The 18,292-nt window shown below is 41.4% G+C and overlaps 1 protein-coding gene across 3 annotated transcripts in view; it reads left to right on the top strand.

The window, feature by feature from the left end:
* Positions 1-18,027, top strand: part of LOC105607546 (dolichyl-diphosphooligosaccharide--protein glycosyltransferase subunit 1-like) — a 366,609-nt gene extending 348,582 nt beyond the window's left edge. For all 3 annotated transcript variants that reach the window (XM_060409244.1, XM_060409245.1, XM_060409243.1), the window contains one exon: positions 1-18,027. This exon is cut by the window's left edge. The gene's annotated coding sequence lies outside the window, so the exon portion shown is untranslated.
* Positions 18,028-18,292: the final 265 nt, after the last annotated feature.

The raw sequence follows: 18,292 nt of genomic DNA on the forward strand, positions 1-18,292 counted from the left end.
CCAGGCTCCTCTGTCCATGGAGATTCTCCAGGCAAGAATGCTGGAGTGGGTTGCCATGCCCTCCTCCAGGGGATCTTCCCAACCCCAGGATCAAACCCAGGTCTCCTGCATTGCAGTTGGATTCTTTATCGACTGAGCCACCAGTGAATCCCAATATAAGATCTACCTCCTTAGCAAATTTTAAGTATACAAAAGAATATTGTTAACTAAGTCACAATGCTGTACAGTAAATCTCCAGATTTGCTTGTATAACTGAAACTTCGCACCCTCTGTCATGTCTTCATTTCCTTCTCTTCCCAGCTCCTGGCAACCACCATTCTACTCTGCCTCTATGACTGACTGTTTTAGGTCCCACATGTACGTGATGTCACACAGTATTTGTCTTTCTGTGTCTGGCTTATTTCACTTAGGATAATGTGCTCCAGCTCTATCCATGGTTTTGTGAATGGCTGGATTTCCTTCTTTTTACAGACTGAATATTATTCCGTTGTGTGTATGTATGTGTATAAAATATAATATGAGGGCTTCCTGGGTGGCACTGCAGGAGACATAGGAGACATGGGTTCAAACCCTGGGTTAGGAAGATTCCTTAGAGAATCTTCCTCAGCAATATTCTTGCCTGGAGAATCCCATGGACAGAGGAGCTTGGCGGGCCACAGTGCTTGGAGTCACAAAGAGTCAGACACAACTCTTTACATCATATTATATATACATCACATTTTCTTTACATATTCATTCATCAATGGACACTTATGTTATTTCCATTTCTTGGCTACTATAAATAATGCTGCAATGAATGCGGAAGTGCAGGTATTTCTCCAAGATCTTGATTTCAATTCCTTTGGGTAAATACCCAAAAGTAAAATTATTAGATCATTTGGTAGTCCTATTTGTTAATTTTTTGAGAAAACTCCACTCTGTTTTCTATCATGGTATACCAATTTACATTCACAGCAATAGTGTACCAGGATTCTCTTTTCTCCATATCCTTGCTAGCATTTATCTTTTTTCATCATTCTAATAGGTGTGAGACTATCTCATCTCATTGTGGTTTTCATTTCCAATCTATGGTTAGTGTTGTTGAGCATCTTTTTATGAACCTGGTGGTGATTTGTATGTCTTCTTTGGAAAAATGTCTATTCAACCTTTGTTTATTTTTAAATTATGTTATTTGGTATATATATACATTGTGAAATGATTACCACATCAAGCTCCTTAACACATCCATCACCTACTTTAGTTACCTTTTTCCTTTTTATTCTAGTGAGAGCACTTAATATTTATTTGCTTAGAAAATTTCAGGTGTACAATACAATATTAAGTATAAACACCATTCTGTATGTTAGAGCCCCAGAATTTATTCATCTTCTAACTGAAAATTTATATCCTTTGACCAACACCTTCCCATTTTCCCCAGCTCCCAGCCTTTGGCAACTACTGTTATACTCCCTGTTTCTATGAATTTGACTTTTTTAGATTCTAAATGTAAGTGAGATCATACAGCATTTGTCTTTCTGTGTCTGGTTTATTTCACTTAGTATAATGTCATCTAGACTCATCCATGTTGACACAAGTGGCAGGATTTTGGTCTTTTCTATGTCTGAATAATATCATATATATATATATCTGTAATCACATTATATATTATATATGCAATATATACACCACATTTTCTTTATCCATTCATCTGTCAATGAACACTTGGGTTGTTTCCATATCTTGGCTACTATGAATTATGCTGTAATGAACTTGGGAGTGCAGATGTCTCAAGATATTTATTTCTTTCCTCTGGATATATAACCAGAAGTGGGATTGCTATATCTTTCATCAGTGTTTTATAGTTTCCAGTGTATAGATTTTTCACCTCCTTGGATAAGTTTATTCCTAAGTATTTTTTGGGGGTGCTATTGTACATAGGTTTGTTATCTTAATTTCTTTTTTGGATAATTTGTTGTTAATATATAGAAGAAATACAACTGGTTTTTATATATTGATTTTGAATCCTGCAACTCTACTGAATTCATTTATTAATCCTAACAGTTTTTTGGTGAATTCTTTAGGATTTTCTATGTATAGTATCATGTCATCTGCAAACATAGACAGTTTTACTTCTTCCTTTCTGATCTGGATGCCTTTTATGTCTTTTTCTTGCCTAATAGCTCTGTCTAGGACTTCCAGGACTAGGTTGAATAGAAGTGGCAAGAATGCACATCCTCATCTTGCTCCTGATCTTAAAAGAAAAACTTTCAGCTTTTCACCATTGAGTCTGATGTTAGCTGTGGTCTAGTCATATATGGCTTTTACTATGTTGAAGTACATTCTTTCTGTACCTAAGTTATTGAGAGTTTTTATTATGAAAAGATGTTGAATTTTCTCAAATGCTTTTTCTACATCTATTGAGGTGAGTATATGGTTTTTAATCTTTCATTTGGTTAATATGGTATATTACATTTATTGATTTGCATCAGTTCAGTTCAGTCGTGTCTGATTCTTTGTGATCCCATGGACTGCAGCACACCAGGCCTCCCTGTCCATTACCAACTCCTGGAGTTTACTAAAATTCATGCCCATTGAGTTGGTGATGCCATCCAACCATCTCATCCTCTGCCGTCCCCTTCTCCTCCAGCCTTCAATCTTTCCCAGCATCAGGGTCTTTTCAAATGAGTCAGCTCTTCGCATCAGGTGGCCAAAGTATTAGAGTTTCAACATCCGTCCTCCCAATGAATATTCAAGTCTGATTTCATTTAGGATGGACTGGTTGGATCTCCTTGCTGTCCAAGGGACTCTCAAGAGTCTTCTCCAACACCACAGTTCAAAAGCATCAATTCTTTGGCGCTCAGCTTTCTTTGTTATCCAACTCTCACATCCATACATGACCACTGGAAAAACCATAACCTTGACTAGATGGACCTTTGTTAGCAAAAGTAATGTCTCTGCTTTTTAATGTGCTGTCTAGGTTGGTGTGAGATGAGTGAAATTGTGCAGTAGTTTGAGCATTCTTTGGCATTGCCTTTCTTAGGGATTGGAATGAAAACTGACCTTTTCCAGTCCTGTGGCCACTGCTATTTTCCAAATTTGCTCAATATGCCACCATAGTTTGGCCCCAGGTAAATAGCAGGGAAGGAACAGAGCTCCACCCATCTATAGAAAATTGGATTAAAGATTTACCTAGCATAGCCCTGCCCATCAGAACAAAACCCAGTTTCCTCCTCAGTCAGTCTATCCCATCAGGAAGCTTCCATAAGCCTCTTATACTTCTCCATCCCATCAGAGGGCAGACAGACTGAAAACCACAAATTGATTTGCATATGTTGAACTAATCTTTACTTTAGGGATAAACCCATCTTGATCATGGTGTTTGGTCCATTTGATGTGTTGTTGAATGGGTGGGCTAGTAGCTCCTTGAGGATTTTTGCATCAGTGTTCACTAGGGATATTGGCCTGTAATTTTCTTTTCTTGTAAAGTTTTTTGTCTGGCTTTAGTATAATGCTGGCATTGTAAGATAAGTTTGGAAGTGTTCCCTTCTCTTCAAATTTTTGGAAGATTTTGAGAAAGATTGGCATTAATTCCTTAAATGTTTGGTAGAATTCATCAGTGAAGTTGTCGGACTTTTCTTATTTGGGAAGTTTTTGATTACTGATTTAACCTCCTTGCTTGTTATTGGCCTATTTAGATTTTCTATTTCTCTATGATTCAGTCTTGGTATTACTAATCACACTCTCTTCATGTGTCTAGGAATTTACCTATTTCTTCTAGGTTACCCAATTTGTTGATGTATAATTGTTCATAGTAGTCTCATGATCCTTTGTATTTCTGTGGAATCAGTTTACTGTTTCATCTTTCACTTATAATTTTAATTATTTGAGTCTTTTTTCTTAGTCTAACTAAAGGTTTGTCAATTTTTTCTTTTCACAAAACCAACAATAGTTTTGTTGATCTATTCTAGGGCTCTTATTGAAGACTGCAAGCTAGTTAGTAGGATCTGTGGGTGGTTGTTGAGATATGCATGCTGGTTGCTCTGAGCCCTCACCCCATTTCTCTGCTTCTAGCTTTTCCCAGGTGAGTCAGCTGAGCCCATCCCCTCGGTATTCTGGGTGGGATGAGATAGAAGTGGGCATCTTGGGCAGTGCCCTGCAAGCCTGGGGAAGCTGGATGCTCACTTCACTTTCACTTTACCTTGTGGGAAAAACCATGGGCCATGGGGGTCTCTCTTGGCCCTGAACTGTGCCACTTTGGGGAAGGGTTGGCATAGATAAAGGAAAATGGCTCTTCTGACACGCAATGCACCATTCTTGGATTTTATGCTCCATTCAGGTGCTTAAACCTCTTCTATACTCTTAGACTCTAATAAAGGTACTCTCATCCATGAGTGGTTGTTAGTATCAGTGTTTCTATGGGAGTCATGAGAGTTAGAACTTCATAGTCTGCCATCTTGCTGATATACAATAATTATATTTTAAGGAAAATAAAAATAGGAGAGATATTTCTCAAGGCCAAGTTGAGTTCTGAAAGTTCTAGAGGGCTCTACATCTAATTGGATCACAGTGATCTTGGTAGGGAAGGCCAAGTGGTCTAGAACAGTCCAAAGAGGTGAAGAGAAGACGTTTGATAGGGTAAGTGGGCCAGCTTCCAGGTAGACTCATAAATTACTTTAAGTGACAGTAGGCTGGTCCTGGGCAGCAGGAGGGCAAGTGTGCTCAGAGGCTCAAGAGGGCACAATTAGGACCAGAGGTGGGGTGCTACAGAGCACAGAGCCTGCCACTGTACAAGGAGACCTTTAGCATCAGGATTTTCCAAATACTGGAGGGCTCCTCAGAGAAGCCAGTCCAGCCACTGAGGGTGATGGTGTGCAGGCACAACATGAGGCCTGTTCCTAGAAGCTTCTTCCCAGCTCAAAGGCAATGATAGGCCTAATCCCTTAAAATGGCCCCTGTGATTTGAATCAGCTAATCCCCTCTTGCAAACTTGCAGCCCTTTTTTCTTTTTCAGGTAGGTTCATAAATTCATAAACTTTTATCCTTTCTATGGCAGCAAATGATATTAGAAAGCTAATTAGCTACAGAGCTAATTTTCATGTCAGAGTGAAATTATAGGTTTCGTGGTATATAACAAAATTATCTTTCTGTCCCTCCTCATCTTCCACTCCTCCACCCACTCCAATTTCTTCTTCCTCTGGCGTATGTATACTCTCCCCTCTTCTGTCTGGTCACAAATGTCAACAGAGAGGGGTGGCCACTCAGGAGTCCCTTTCTCTTCTGTGTCAGGCATATTTGCATTTGCAAACAGCTTTAATTGAGTAGAGTTTTCATTGCTCTTTTTCCTGCTCCTCTTTTTAAATGCAAATGTTAATGTTTGGTTAGCATGGGTTCAGAATTAAGCCCCTGCTACCTGTGGCTGCCTCCTTCCTTGGGTTCTAAATAAGCACCAGTGGAATATCATGACCTGCTGTGAGCTTGTGAGTCCTGGAAGGCTGGAGTCCAGCTAATTGCCAGTCGTGCTGAGAGGGCTGGGCAGAGCCTTGTCTCACTTACCACCTCTCATGGGGACCTGCTTCCTACCAGCACCGAAAGAGAGAAAATTAGTGTGCTGGGAACAGAGAGGGAGGTGGCAGGAAAGGCTGCTTTTTGGAACTAGGTTCTATGCTCTCTCGTGGCATCAAAACTTTGTGGAATTGAGATGGCCATTGGATGCCATTAGCTTTGAGTCGCACAAGTTGGAATCTCACAGACCATCATGCTTTTAACAGCTTGTTATTGAATCTCTGCTTGAACACCCACTGGCAGAGGCCGCCTTCCTTCACAAGGCAGTCTTTTCCACTGATAGTCAGCTCTGTTTGTTAGGAAAGGAGTACTTAACATTGAATGAAAATCAGCTTGTCTTCAGCCATTGGTTTTAGTTTTCACATAGATCATGGTTGATCTTATTTCCAAATGACAACCTTTCAGAGACATTTGGAGGCGGCTCTTAAAGGGCCTCACATGCCTTCTTCCCTGTAAACTAAGATTCCTAGTTTCTTCAGATCTGTTCTATGCCCACCGTTTATCCACCCTGCTCCTCTTCCCACTGTGGACTGAGGTTATTTGTCTTCTATGAAGGGACTTGTAATGGGGAGTGTGGTAATGCACCTGTGGACTGACTAGCACAGGCTAGAATGGGGCTGCCCACTTCCCCCCCCATCAATTTGGCCCCTTCTCAGTTGCCAAGGCTGCCTACGTTGCTGTAGACTTGCTAAGCAGCCATGCCACTGTTCACCCATGCTGAGCCTACAGCCAAGCTCAACTCCAGGCTCTTCTCAACTGTACTTCTGATTCAGTGACAAAGTATATTATTCTAAAGTATCAGACTGAGCTCTCATCTGATGGGAGAATCTCACAGGATTATCAGCATATTGCAGAGGATATGTGTCCAGTGTGTCCAGTGTTCCCTTTCAGAAATCAGGGACCTGGATACTCAGAAGTCGTAACAAGGGCAGTGTCCCAGGAACCTGGTGCCTCCCTTGCCTTAGGCCTGCAGTGCATTATTTGATAGAGAAGTCAAATCTAACATCTGTAGCTAATTCGGGCTTCCCTTGTGGCTCAGGTGGTAAGGAATCCACCTGCAATGTGGGAGACCCACGTTCAATCCCTGGGTTGGGAAGATCCCCTGGAGAAGGGAAAGGCTACCCCTCCAGTATTCTGGCCTGGAGAATTCCGTGAACTGTATAGTCAGTCCATGGGGTAGCTAATCCTAAGAAGTTAACAGTCTGAAAGGAACCAACCAGAAAAGGATCATCTATAAGTGTGCTACTGGGTTAAAATGTAGGGAAGGAGTTGCAAGGACTCTAAGGTAGAAGGCCCTTGGCTGTTCACGGTTGACTTGACAGACCGTGGTTAAGAAGGAGGCATGGCAGGAGAGCAGAGAAGTCATAGCCTATAGAAAAATTTCCTGTTTCCTTCTAGGTTCAATGCCATTCCACCCATGACACATGGTAATTGTAGGAGAGATGGGGATAACAAGCTGTCACTGTGACCTTTGCCCCCATTTCAGAGGTGTTTGTCTTTCAAGGTCTCACCCAATAATGTTTTCTTCCAGACTCTGGGCACACTGCATTATACAAGAGCCCCAGGAAAGTTCCACATAGATCAGGTCCTCCTGACATCTTGGCACCAAAGATATGTCTCTCAGACACATATATGAGCTCTTCTGTATTTATATGACCAGGCCTTACTCACTTTGCTGTAGATAAGAAAATGCAGCATACTGGTGTGCTGGCAGCATTGTGAAAAAAAAGGAGATAAACACTGGGTCTTTACACAGGATGCTCAGTATAATTTTCACCAATTCCATTTGCACATCCCCTTTTACTGTCACCAATCCCTCCAGGGCATATTGACTCTCTATAATAAGAGAGGTCATTTGATTTGTATCACTCCTTCTGGACTCTCATTGTAGATGCCAGCCATGGTCCTGACCCTGGTATTTTTGAATGACTCTATTTACAGTTATAAAATTTGAACTTAAAGACTGCTGTTTGCTGTAGGCAAGAGCATCTTGCACTACGGTGAATAGCACTGTTATGGAAAGGTCAGACATGGATGGAAAGAGAATAGAAAAAATAGCGATGCCTGTAAATAGAGAAGGAAAAGGGTTATATTCACACAAGCACAAAGTTACCACTTTTTGTTTTAACATGTCTTCAAAGCTCCTTTGGATATACTACTTCCTCTAATCCTTACAACCTGTGAAGTGCAACAACAACTATTTTGCAGTTGGGAAAAAACCAAACAAACTATTTTTGCAAGAGATGACATGACTCATTGAATCAGTGATGAATGAGATTAGAGTTGCACCCAGGACTCCTCCCCATCATTTCCACACTCTTTTTTCTTATCGTCGTTTAGTTGCTCAGTCGTGCCTGACTCTTTGCAACCCTATGGACTGCAGCACGCCAGGCTTCCCTGTCCTTCACCGTCTCCCAGAGTTTGTTCAGACTCATGTCCAGTGAATGGGTGATGCCATCCAATGTGAATGTCTAGAAGGGTGACTTTGTTTAGATGGTCTATGGATAATAGCTGGTAGCTCTGGGTTAGCGGCAAAAGAAACCTTGATTCAAATCCCAGAGTAAAGCTGCCCTCAAGGGTTGGATCTTGGATGATCTTATTGATTCAGCCAAAATTTCCCAAGTGCTTAGTGAACAAAAGTCACTAAAGAAATGGAGATGAATCAGACATAGTCCTTGCCTCATTTGGAGACATAGGAAAGCCTTGTCTGGAGAAACATAGCAAAATTCATATGAAAATTTTTATCATGTGTAAGTATATATGCTCAGTCATGTCTGACTCTTTGCGACCCCTTGGACTGTAGCCTGCCAGGCTCCTCTATCCATAGGATTTTCCAGACAAGAACACTGGAGTGGGTTGTCATTTCCTCCTCCAGGGGATCTTCTTGATCCAGGACCAAACTTACATCTCCTGCATTAGCAGGCAGATTCTTTAGCACTGAGTTACATGAAAAATTTTATCAAAACCTAAGTCATGTATGGGAAGTGCAAAAGAGGTGGTACATGTACATAGCCCATGACCTAGGAGTTCTGAGGTGCATGTATCCAGAGAGAGCCAGGAAGATCAAGAAGGCTTCCTGGAGAACCACTGGGTGTGGAGGTTGGGAGAGAGATTTCAAGGAACAGAGGAGCCTGTGAGTAGGAACGCTGAGCCAGGCATGTTGATGGTGTGTTTATGCTGAGGAAGGCATGCACCCAGAGCATAACATACAGTAAAGAGATGAAGAGAGAAGCCTTCAAGTCTCCTTTAATTTGTTTGATTCTAAACTCTTTTTAACAAGTGTCTTGCCCCTCTATACCCTCTACATTTCTGCATAACCAGTGGGTAAAGAGCTAAGTGGGAAGAAGAATAAACTCATAGATTTTTTAATCACCACAAAGTGGCCTCCACAATCAGGTCACAAAAGAAATACATCTGGCCAAAGGCCAGAGTGATTTTCCCAAAATGCAAACTAGATCATAGTTACTCTGTCCACCGTTCTTCAGTGGCTCACCAGTGCCTTCAGTGTAAGTTTCAAACATCTGAGAATGTCTTACGAGCTCCTCTGTCTGTGACCCCCACGTCTCTGCCTACGCCATGATCTAGTTTGCATTTTGGGAAAAATCACTCGGCTGCGTGAATAGATCAAAGCAGGCAAGAATGGAGGCAAGACACCTATTAGAAGGCTGCTGTCCTCATCCAAGTGAGCAAAATTAGTATTGATAGAATAACCAAGGTTACAGATTTGGGAATCATCAGGATAGAAATGGTAAACAAAGTTGTGGAAGCCAATGAAATTATCAGGGAGACAGCCAGCCAGAAAACAAAAGTGTATGGGCAGAGCTAATATCTAAGGAGAGGGCAGAGGAAGAAGAACCTACCCAAAAACATGCACAAGGAGCCCACAGGTAGTCAGAGAAGTGTGCGTCACCAAGACCAAGGGAAGATGGTGCTGTTGATGACAGAGGCCAGTTGTGCTAAGTATTGCAGAGAGGTCAATTAAACCAGAAGCACTAAGCATGGTGTTCTGTGAGCTCAGCGTTTACTCAAAACATGTTGGAGTGAATTGCTAATTGGTAAACTACTAAATTGATGCTGTTGTTCTTAACTTAATTATTTGCTCTGTTTTGGTTTTCATTAGAAACAGCACATCTAAATTGTGTTTGCTCAGACAAAGTGGTAAACCCTGTTTATGTTAACTCTTGTTTCTTGGGTTAAATAATGGATTTAAGATTTAAAAAAAAAAAACAAAAACTTGGTTGTTTCAGAGTGACTATAAAGGTACTGTCTACTCACTAAAGTAAATTTGGTAAATCTAGACAAGAAGAAAATAAAGGCCATCCCAGGCAAGGCAAGCAGAGGCTAGTGGCTATTACTTTTGGTCATGGCCATGGTTCACAGAGGCCACCCCCAGGGAACAGGACTTGGAAGAGGGCTATTCAGGTGTGAAAGTCAAAGCTTCAGCTTGTAACAACTGTTCTTTCCCTTCTGTGGGTCAGGGATGCTTCTGAGAATCTGATAAAAGCATCAGACCATCTACCCAGAAAAATACCCAGTGTACTTATGCATATAACTTTGCATTCAATTTCTGTGGGACCCTGAAATGTCAGAAGACTTGAAAGCTCTGCAGGAATTGTTTCTGCTGAGAGTCATGTCCCTGCCAGGGATCATCCCCCAAGGGCTTCTTGGTGCCTGGGAAGGGCCTCCATTTAGAGCGGCCATGGAGACTTTGGACTCACTCAGGGCTGTGAAGTTCACCCACCACCAACCACCTCTGGCTGCACGTATGGGGTTCCTTTTCAGGCCAAAGGACCAGCTTGGGGGTTGGCTTTAGCACTTTTCTTAGTGGGGACAAAGCACTGAGCTTAGAGGAGGAAGATCTGGGTTTCAGTTTCATCTCCGCTTCTTATTCACCATGTGACCTCGAGTAAGTCACTCCACAATTCTGAGCCTCCATTTCTTTGCTGAATAGGAATAATAATTCTTTCCCTGTCTGCCTCACAGAGTATAAATCCAAAGAGTTAACAGATGTGGAAGTGCTTCATAAAGTGAAAAACATGACACAAATATGAGGGGTGATAAATAACCATTAAAGCAACGAATATTCATTGAGGATTTACTACGTGCTGCCATTGCATTAAGCACTTTGTCTCCATCTCATTTCATTCCCACAACTGTATGAGGTCATCACTCATTGTTTTACCTTATTTAAAAAAAAAGTGAGGCTCAGAGTAGTTAAGTAGTTAAGTAACTGCATAGGCTACACAGCTGCTAAGTGATGAAGCCAGATTTGCAAAGAATAAAGAAATTGCTGCACCAGAGTAGTAGGTTTTGTTTGTTTGTTGGGGGTTTTTGTTTTGTTTTAATTTGGTCACGCTCTGCAGCACATGGGATCTTAGTTCCCTGACCAGGGATTAAACCTGGGCCTGGGAGTGAAAGCTCTGAGTCCTAACCACTGGACCACCAGGGAATTCCTGAGCAGTAAGGGTTTGTGAGACATAAGGATGAGGGGTACAGACAGGAAGCTCATCTTTGTCTGGTGTCCATTAGCTCATCGGGTACTTTAGCCAGTTGCTTCAGAAGAATCCTGAGAAGTAGGTTGCATGTGTAATACCCACAGAGCACATGAAACAACAGTGTCTGACACATATGTCTTTGGTAAATATTATCTACTGGGATGGTATTATTATTGTAATACCCATTGTACAATGAGAAAATCAAGGCTCAGAGAAGTGCTCTGGCCAAGGCTATATAGTCAATAAATAGCAGAGCAGGGCTTGGTCTTCCAGTGTTTGGGGCCTCAAAGTTCATGCGTTTTCAACAGACTGTCTTCTGCACAAGGAAGGCTGGCACGCTTTTCCCCCAGATCCTCCACCTTTCCATAATACCCCGTGGCCTTCAAGTTCCAAGTTTTGTAGCCCACCAGACCTCTGGCATTTATTAATAGTGCTGCCTGTGACCCCTTTAGATTCACTGCAGTGAATCGACAGGTTTAAGACTTGGTACCATCTTGATTAAACACTTGTTGGCCAGATTCCCTGTCTGTCAGTGTGCCAGCTGATAGGCTGACAGGCACAAGCCTGCAGCCCTGGGGACTGTCTGGTCTGAGCAGCAAGCAGTCCTGTTAGTGGCTGGCTGGCCCCACAGCCAAGCCCTACAGGCTGGAGGGGAGAATTAAGGGAATGGCCAGATGACTGTTAGGAGACAGCGAGTCTGCACAGAGCCTAGAGAGGATTTCTCTCTAGTTCTGGTTTTATTTATGCATCATTTAGACCCCAACGATTTCCCAAAATAATTTGACATGGCTAATGGCTTAGGTCTATCAGGTGTTTCTGTCTACAGAGCACAGCTATTTAGTGATCTGAGTCATGGAGACATCTATGGAGATGGGTAACATAATTTCCATTTTACAGAAGAAGAACATTGAGGTATAGGTAGGGAAAATAATCTACTCAAGGTCACATAAATGCACAACAGTCAGGGCTGAGACTCAAATCAGGGTTTCGATTCTAAAATTGCTATCTTTCCCCCATGGATGCTGCTTCCTAACAAAGGATACACTGGAGGTAGGGGAGGAGGGGCTGGTGTTTAAAAGGAAGTGGAGAGAGAGTGCTAAGCCTGGGGCCAGCATGGAGCGGGCAACCAGGCTGAGAAGTATCTGTCTTGCCCCTGGGATTCTTTAGTGCATTGTTCATATGCAGCTCCAAGGGCCTCTGACTGAAGGCCTTTCCTTGGGCAAATATGTTTCCTCTGAGTAGATAGTTTGCTTAGCTGGCCTGGGAAACCTGCTCAGTTCAGGAGCCCGCTTCCCAGAGGCTTATTGGATCAGGGAGCTTCTGGAGCCATCCAAGAATCCCTGGGGGCTATTCTTACCTTGTGTCCTGTAACTCAGCATGAAGTCTGGATCACCATGAATTCTGAGCCGCCTTGCCCTCTGGTCCTGCCTGACCTACTCTGTGACCAAGCCATTTTGCCTATGCCAAGGGTCAAGAAGAGAGCCTTAGAAATCACTGGTTCTAATCCTCCATCTTTGACAGGGAGATTGAGGATAAGAGAGGTAACAGAGGCCACTCTTCTTTTCAGATAGTGTGTTCATGAGTGGTGTTGCCAGGGCCCCCAAGCCATGTTCCCATGCCCTCAGCCTTGGCCTTGCCATTATTCAAACCCTATCCAGACTTCTAGCGATCTGCCTGTATCCCTAGCTCCAGGCAGACTCTTGTCTAGCCTTGACTCGGGCAAGTGTGACAACAAGGTTGGCAGCTCTCCTTGCAGACCCAGCCTGCTGCAGTCTCACTGGAGGCAAAGGTTCATCCCAGCCATTGCCAAAATCCCAGCCTGGAACAGCCAGATGTCTTTGACCTATCCTGTTACCGGAGCCAGGGAATGAGATCAGCCTGATGAATACAGAATACAGGGATGGGAAATCCCTCCTCTAGTCCCTCCAGATCCCTCCATGTTTTAGTCCCAAAAAACATGGGTTTTACCATAAACACTAATCTGAGATTCTTGCAACAATGAATGTACCCCAGTCCCTTCAAGAGTCTGTCTCTCCGTTTGCTTTTGGGTGTGGGATAAGTCCCAGCTGAAGTCAAAAGCACTTGTCCTCTTAAGTAAAAGGGACTGCAGTAATTAGGAATTACTTGCCTGGAAAATCCCATGGATGGAGGAGCCTGGTAGGCTGCAGTCCATGGGGTCGCTAAGAGTCGGACAAGACTGAGCGATTTCACTTTCACTTTTCACTTTCGTGCACTGGAGAAGGAAATGGCAACCCACTCCAGTGTTCTTGCCTGGAAAATCCCAGGGATGGGGGAGCCTGGTTGGCTGCTGTCTATGGGGTCACACAGAGTCAGACATGACTGAAGCGACTTAGCAGCAGCAGCAGCAGCATAAAGGTGCAGCAAGCTTATTTACACTGGTACTTGCAAACGAGAAGGAAATTGATTAAATGAAATATGGGACTGTATATTGCAAAACATGCTATAAAATGGATTACTGCTGACTGTATCCTCTTAATACGTGAGATTGTTCCCAAGTAGTAACAAAATGTTGGAAAAGGGAAAATGATTATATTGTTAGGGAATTTTTTTTTTTTTTGGAGAAATGCCCTCTTCCTCAAACACATAATTAGTAATTTAGTTTGCCTAGTCAGAAAAAAATGAGTTGTTTAAAATTATTTAATTATCTTCAAATATTTTTTGAACATTGGATTATGTTCCCAGCACTGTGCTGGGTTCCAGGGATTCAGAAGCAAATAACACGTGATATCTACCCTCTGGGAGCTCAGTTTAATGGAGTGCTAAGGAGGTGAGCGGTACATTGATACACATTTATGGCCCAGCATCATGGGGGTGGTCATAGATAAATAAGCATGATTTGTATCAGGAATTAGGGAAGACTGTCCTAAGAAGCTGATGGCTGAGCTGGGTTTTGAAGGTTCATGAGAGCAAGAAACAACCTGGTATATTTAGGCCTGGGACTGTGAAATGAGAGGGAAAAATAGTGTTTGGAATGAAACTGGTAAGTAGGGAGCAAAAGATGACATGATGCATATTTCCAATCAGATATTTCAACTCCAACACTGAAGAAGCCAGAGGAATTTTACCTTTCAATGACATGCTGTTGAAGTGAGGGTCTAGCATTCATTTTTATGTGTACTATTATTATTATCATTATTTACTAATATTACTGTGGACATTGGTATCTCAAAATGAAAAAGCAAAGTTTTTAAAATTTATTTTAAAACTTTCAGACTGTAAAAATTGTACTTTTATTGTGTATAGTTCTAAGGGTTTTAAAATGCATAGTATCCACCACCACCTTAACCCTTATTCTCTATTTCTGTAGTTTTACCTTTACCAGAGTATTTCCAGAATAAATAGAATCACATAGTATGTAGATATGGAGACAGGCAACTTGTTAACATAGGAAAGAAATGATCCAATTCATGCCTTTTCCAGTTCAGAAGTTAGAACACTTTCACAAAATGGGAGGGAAAGAAGAATTAGCGTGATACAGGAAAAACTAGTGTATATTGAAAACGTGCCTTTCTAGTCTTCTGAATCATTAACAGGTTAAGCTAGAAAAGCATGACCTCCCCCCAAATTATTAAAAAAAAATTTTTTTTAATATCCCTCCTCAGGGCTTCCCTGGCAATCCAGTGGTTAACACTCTGCACTTCCAATGCAGGGGGCACAGGTTCGATCCCTAGTCAGGAAACTAAGATCCTACGTGCTGCTTGATGTGGCCAAAAAAATAAATGAAATGCTCTTCCTTGCCAACAAAAGAAAGAAAAGGTTCAAATGTAGGCTCTTTTGTAGACTATTAGGTGCTTCCATATAGGTTGTCGTCATTAGAAACCTACGTGTTGTGGATTTTTTGTTAACTCTGTAGCCCTGTCCCCTTCAATCCACTCTATTCAGAGTGGTCCAAAAGTATGTTGCAGATAGTTGGGCAAATGCCTTGCTGCAGCTCACCGGTGTCCACTAAGGAAACTCCCTGATCCTGTATTTTCACCAAAAAAGAGAATAACGATAACCTGCTAGAGCACCTGTGCCAACTCTTTATGATCATAGCTTTCTGGATCCTGACCGGAGAAAGGAAGTTCCACATTCTAGCTCTAGGTATCACAACAAGGCTGGTGGCTGATGTGGAATGAATCTGGGGTGTGTGGAAGAGGCCAAAAAAGCATGTGATTGAGGACTTTTACATGGTGTTAGCTTCAGAGTTACACAGGGTGAGATGGCAAGGATGAGGAGGATAGATTTTGTCCAAGGGCTGAAGTCTTCAGGAAGGAAGAAAAAGAGGTATTGGTGAAGAGCTCTTGGAGATTTCTCTTATATTCATTAATTTTTATGTTGTGGAGAGTTGTTAATAAATTAAAATTTATAAGAAAAAATCAATTCCAGAAGATTTTTGTGGTCTTTAAAAAATACTAGATTTTTGTGGTTTATTGAAAAGATACAAAAAAAAAAAAAAGAAAAGATACTAGCAGGAATCTATTGTCGTGGTAAAACTTTCACATCTAAAGGATGAAAGATGACAAATAAAAGCCTCTCATTCTCCTTCTCTTCCTATTAGTGTTTCCCAGCAAATAATTTTCTTGCATATTCTCCTAGAAATTTTCTACACATATACAAATATATACATTTCCTGTTAAATCAAATGGGATCATACTATATAATACCATGACTTATTATATATTTTTGCTATGTAGTATCTTAATATACATTGGACACCATTCTATGTTACAATAGAATATGTAGCTTAATCTTCTGTTTTTAAACAGCTGCATGATATTCCTCAGTATGGATGCACCACAATTTATTCCAACCAGTCTCCTGTGGAAGAAGATTTAGATTATTTCCAATTCCTTTCTCTTACAAATAATGCTGCAGTGAGTGTCCTTGTACATATATCTCCCATCCAGTCTTTTCCATTATGCTGCCAAGTGTCAGCACGAAGGAAAACAGTTCCTCAAGTTCAGCTTACATTATGTTCAAATGCTCTTGCCTTTTGTATCTAGGTTGCTTCTCTCTTAGGATCCAGCCACCATTTGAAATTAATCTTTTAATAAGTTCAACTTCTTTTTAGCCTTTCATCTTTGGAGAAAGAACTCATGTAGCCACACAGGTTTCCCTTGAAGACCTCGTGTTTTCTTCATTATTAGTCTGGGTCTTTTTAAAATGTAAATGTTCACAACTGTTTCCTGTATTTTAAATTTATAGAATCTAAAACAGTGGACTGTGTTTATCTGATGATCTCTCTGGTCCCTCCTCTCTGAATAGTGAATCCTAAGTGGCCTTTGAACTTGGTCGGGCAATGGAATTTAGATTTAAGAAGGAATAAAAGAGAAATAATTTTCACTTTTCTAGCAAGAGTGTTATGGAGCTTCCACTTCTCATCAGCTGGGGGAGGAGGAGAGTGAGGCTGGGAAGTCTGCCACAATATTTGGCATGGCTGGGCTTCCAGATTGTATCTATTTTTGTAGCTGCACAAGTTGGGAGGAGATTAGAAGGATAGTCAAATTTCCTGCTTCAGGTTGTAAATTGATCAAGAGGTGGAAAGAGCACTAGATTGGGAGTCAGAGACTTGGTCATGGTCCCAGATTTGCCAGATAATAGCCACAGGTCCTCGGAAGTGTCCCATCCCTTCTCCAAACCCTGTTTCCCTCTGCTCTGAACAAAGGAGGTTGGACTAAATGGCTCCAACATCCCTAAATCTCTAAAATTGTATTATTCTGAAGTTCTAAGAATGTTTGTCAATTTTAAGAAACTTTAAGAACTGTGAGAATGTTTACTCATTTATCAAAAAGATTAATTAGGAATATCTCTTAATAAATAAATGCAGAGGTGAATTGGGAGTCAGGTCTTTATCCTTGTGACCTCTGTTTCAAAGCTTTGATTCTAGCAGTAAAGACTGGGCTGAGGTGATGTGTACACTTAAGGAAGAAGGTTCTGGAGCCACGTAGGAGCATCCAGATGAAACTGTCCAGATGCCTCAGAAGCAGAGAAGTCTGCCTGGGCCCCAGAGAGAAGCTGTGAGGTGGGTGGGTCTATGCCAAGCTGCACAGGCGAGTGGTCAGTCTACCTCTTTGAGGGTCCCTCTCAGAGCAGAGAACTGGAGAGGGCCACCGCAAGCACATGTGCATGTCGCGTTCCTGGTGGGTCTCCTCAACTACGTATGTCTGAGGGCACCTCTAGGCCTGGCCCTTCCTAAGTGTACCCACCCAGGTATCTCCAGAGGCTGCAGTCATAGGGCTCCTTGATGCTTCCAGCATCCTTTCTACTCAAGGCCTTCCCTGTGCACTCAATAATAAGCATGCTTTCTTCAGAGATTGTTCTAAGAGGAACCTTGTACTTCTCCAGGATTCTTTGACCTCAGGAAATTTCCGGGCCTGGCCTACACAAAAAAATTCACCTTTTTTGTTTGTTTGTTTGATCTATAAGGCTACTCATACCATCACTTTTAACAACAGTTTAAAAAAATTTACTATCTAAGCAAGAAAACGATTTCTATTGAAATAAAATCTTTAAGGAAAAAATGGTATGGAAAAATAGGACCAAATTCCAATCAACAAAAAGTGTAAATAATAGTAATCTTAATAATCTCAATCTTATAATTCTAAAAAATTATAATTACAAGCAATTTATTAAGTACTTCTATAACATAAGCTCCATAGGATTAAGGGCCTTGACTGTCTTCTTATATATGGCATCTCCAGCTTTCTACCAGTATTTGATGTATAGTGGTTGCTGTGATCCAGTAGGTATTATTACTGTCCCTATTTTGCAGATAAGGTAACTGAGGCTTAAGGGTTAAAGAAATGGCCTTGCCTAAGATTACAGAATTAGTAAGCATCAGAGCTGCATACTCCAAAATGGTCAACATTGTGCTAAGTAGAATAAGTCAGAGAAAACAAATACTACATAATTTCACTTATATCTGGAATCTAAAATCAAACAAACAAACTTATAGAAACAGAGTTAAAAAAAAAAAAAAGAAAAGAAACAGAGTAGAATGGTGGTTGTAGAGGGAAACAGGAGAGGTCAGTCAAAGGGTACAGACTTCTACTTATAAGATGAATAAGTTCTGGAGATCTAATATTCAGCAGGGTGAATATAGTTAACAATACTATGTTATGCATGTAAATGTTCTCACTACACATATAAAAATTGTATTACGTGAAGTGAAGGGTGTGTTAACTATCCTTATTATGGTCATCATTTCTCAATATATATGTGAGTCCAATCATCACATTCAGCACCTTAAACCT

This window comes from Ovis aries, chromosome 2, assembly GCF_016772045.2.
Source record: "Ovis aries strain OAR_USU_Benz2616 breed Rambouillet chromosome 2, ARS-UI_Ramb_v3.0, whole genome shotgun sequence".
Lineage (NCBI taxonomy): Eukaryota > Metazoa > Chordata > Mammalia > Artiodactyla > Bovidae > Ovis > Ovis aries.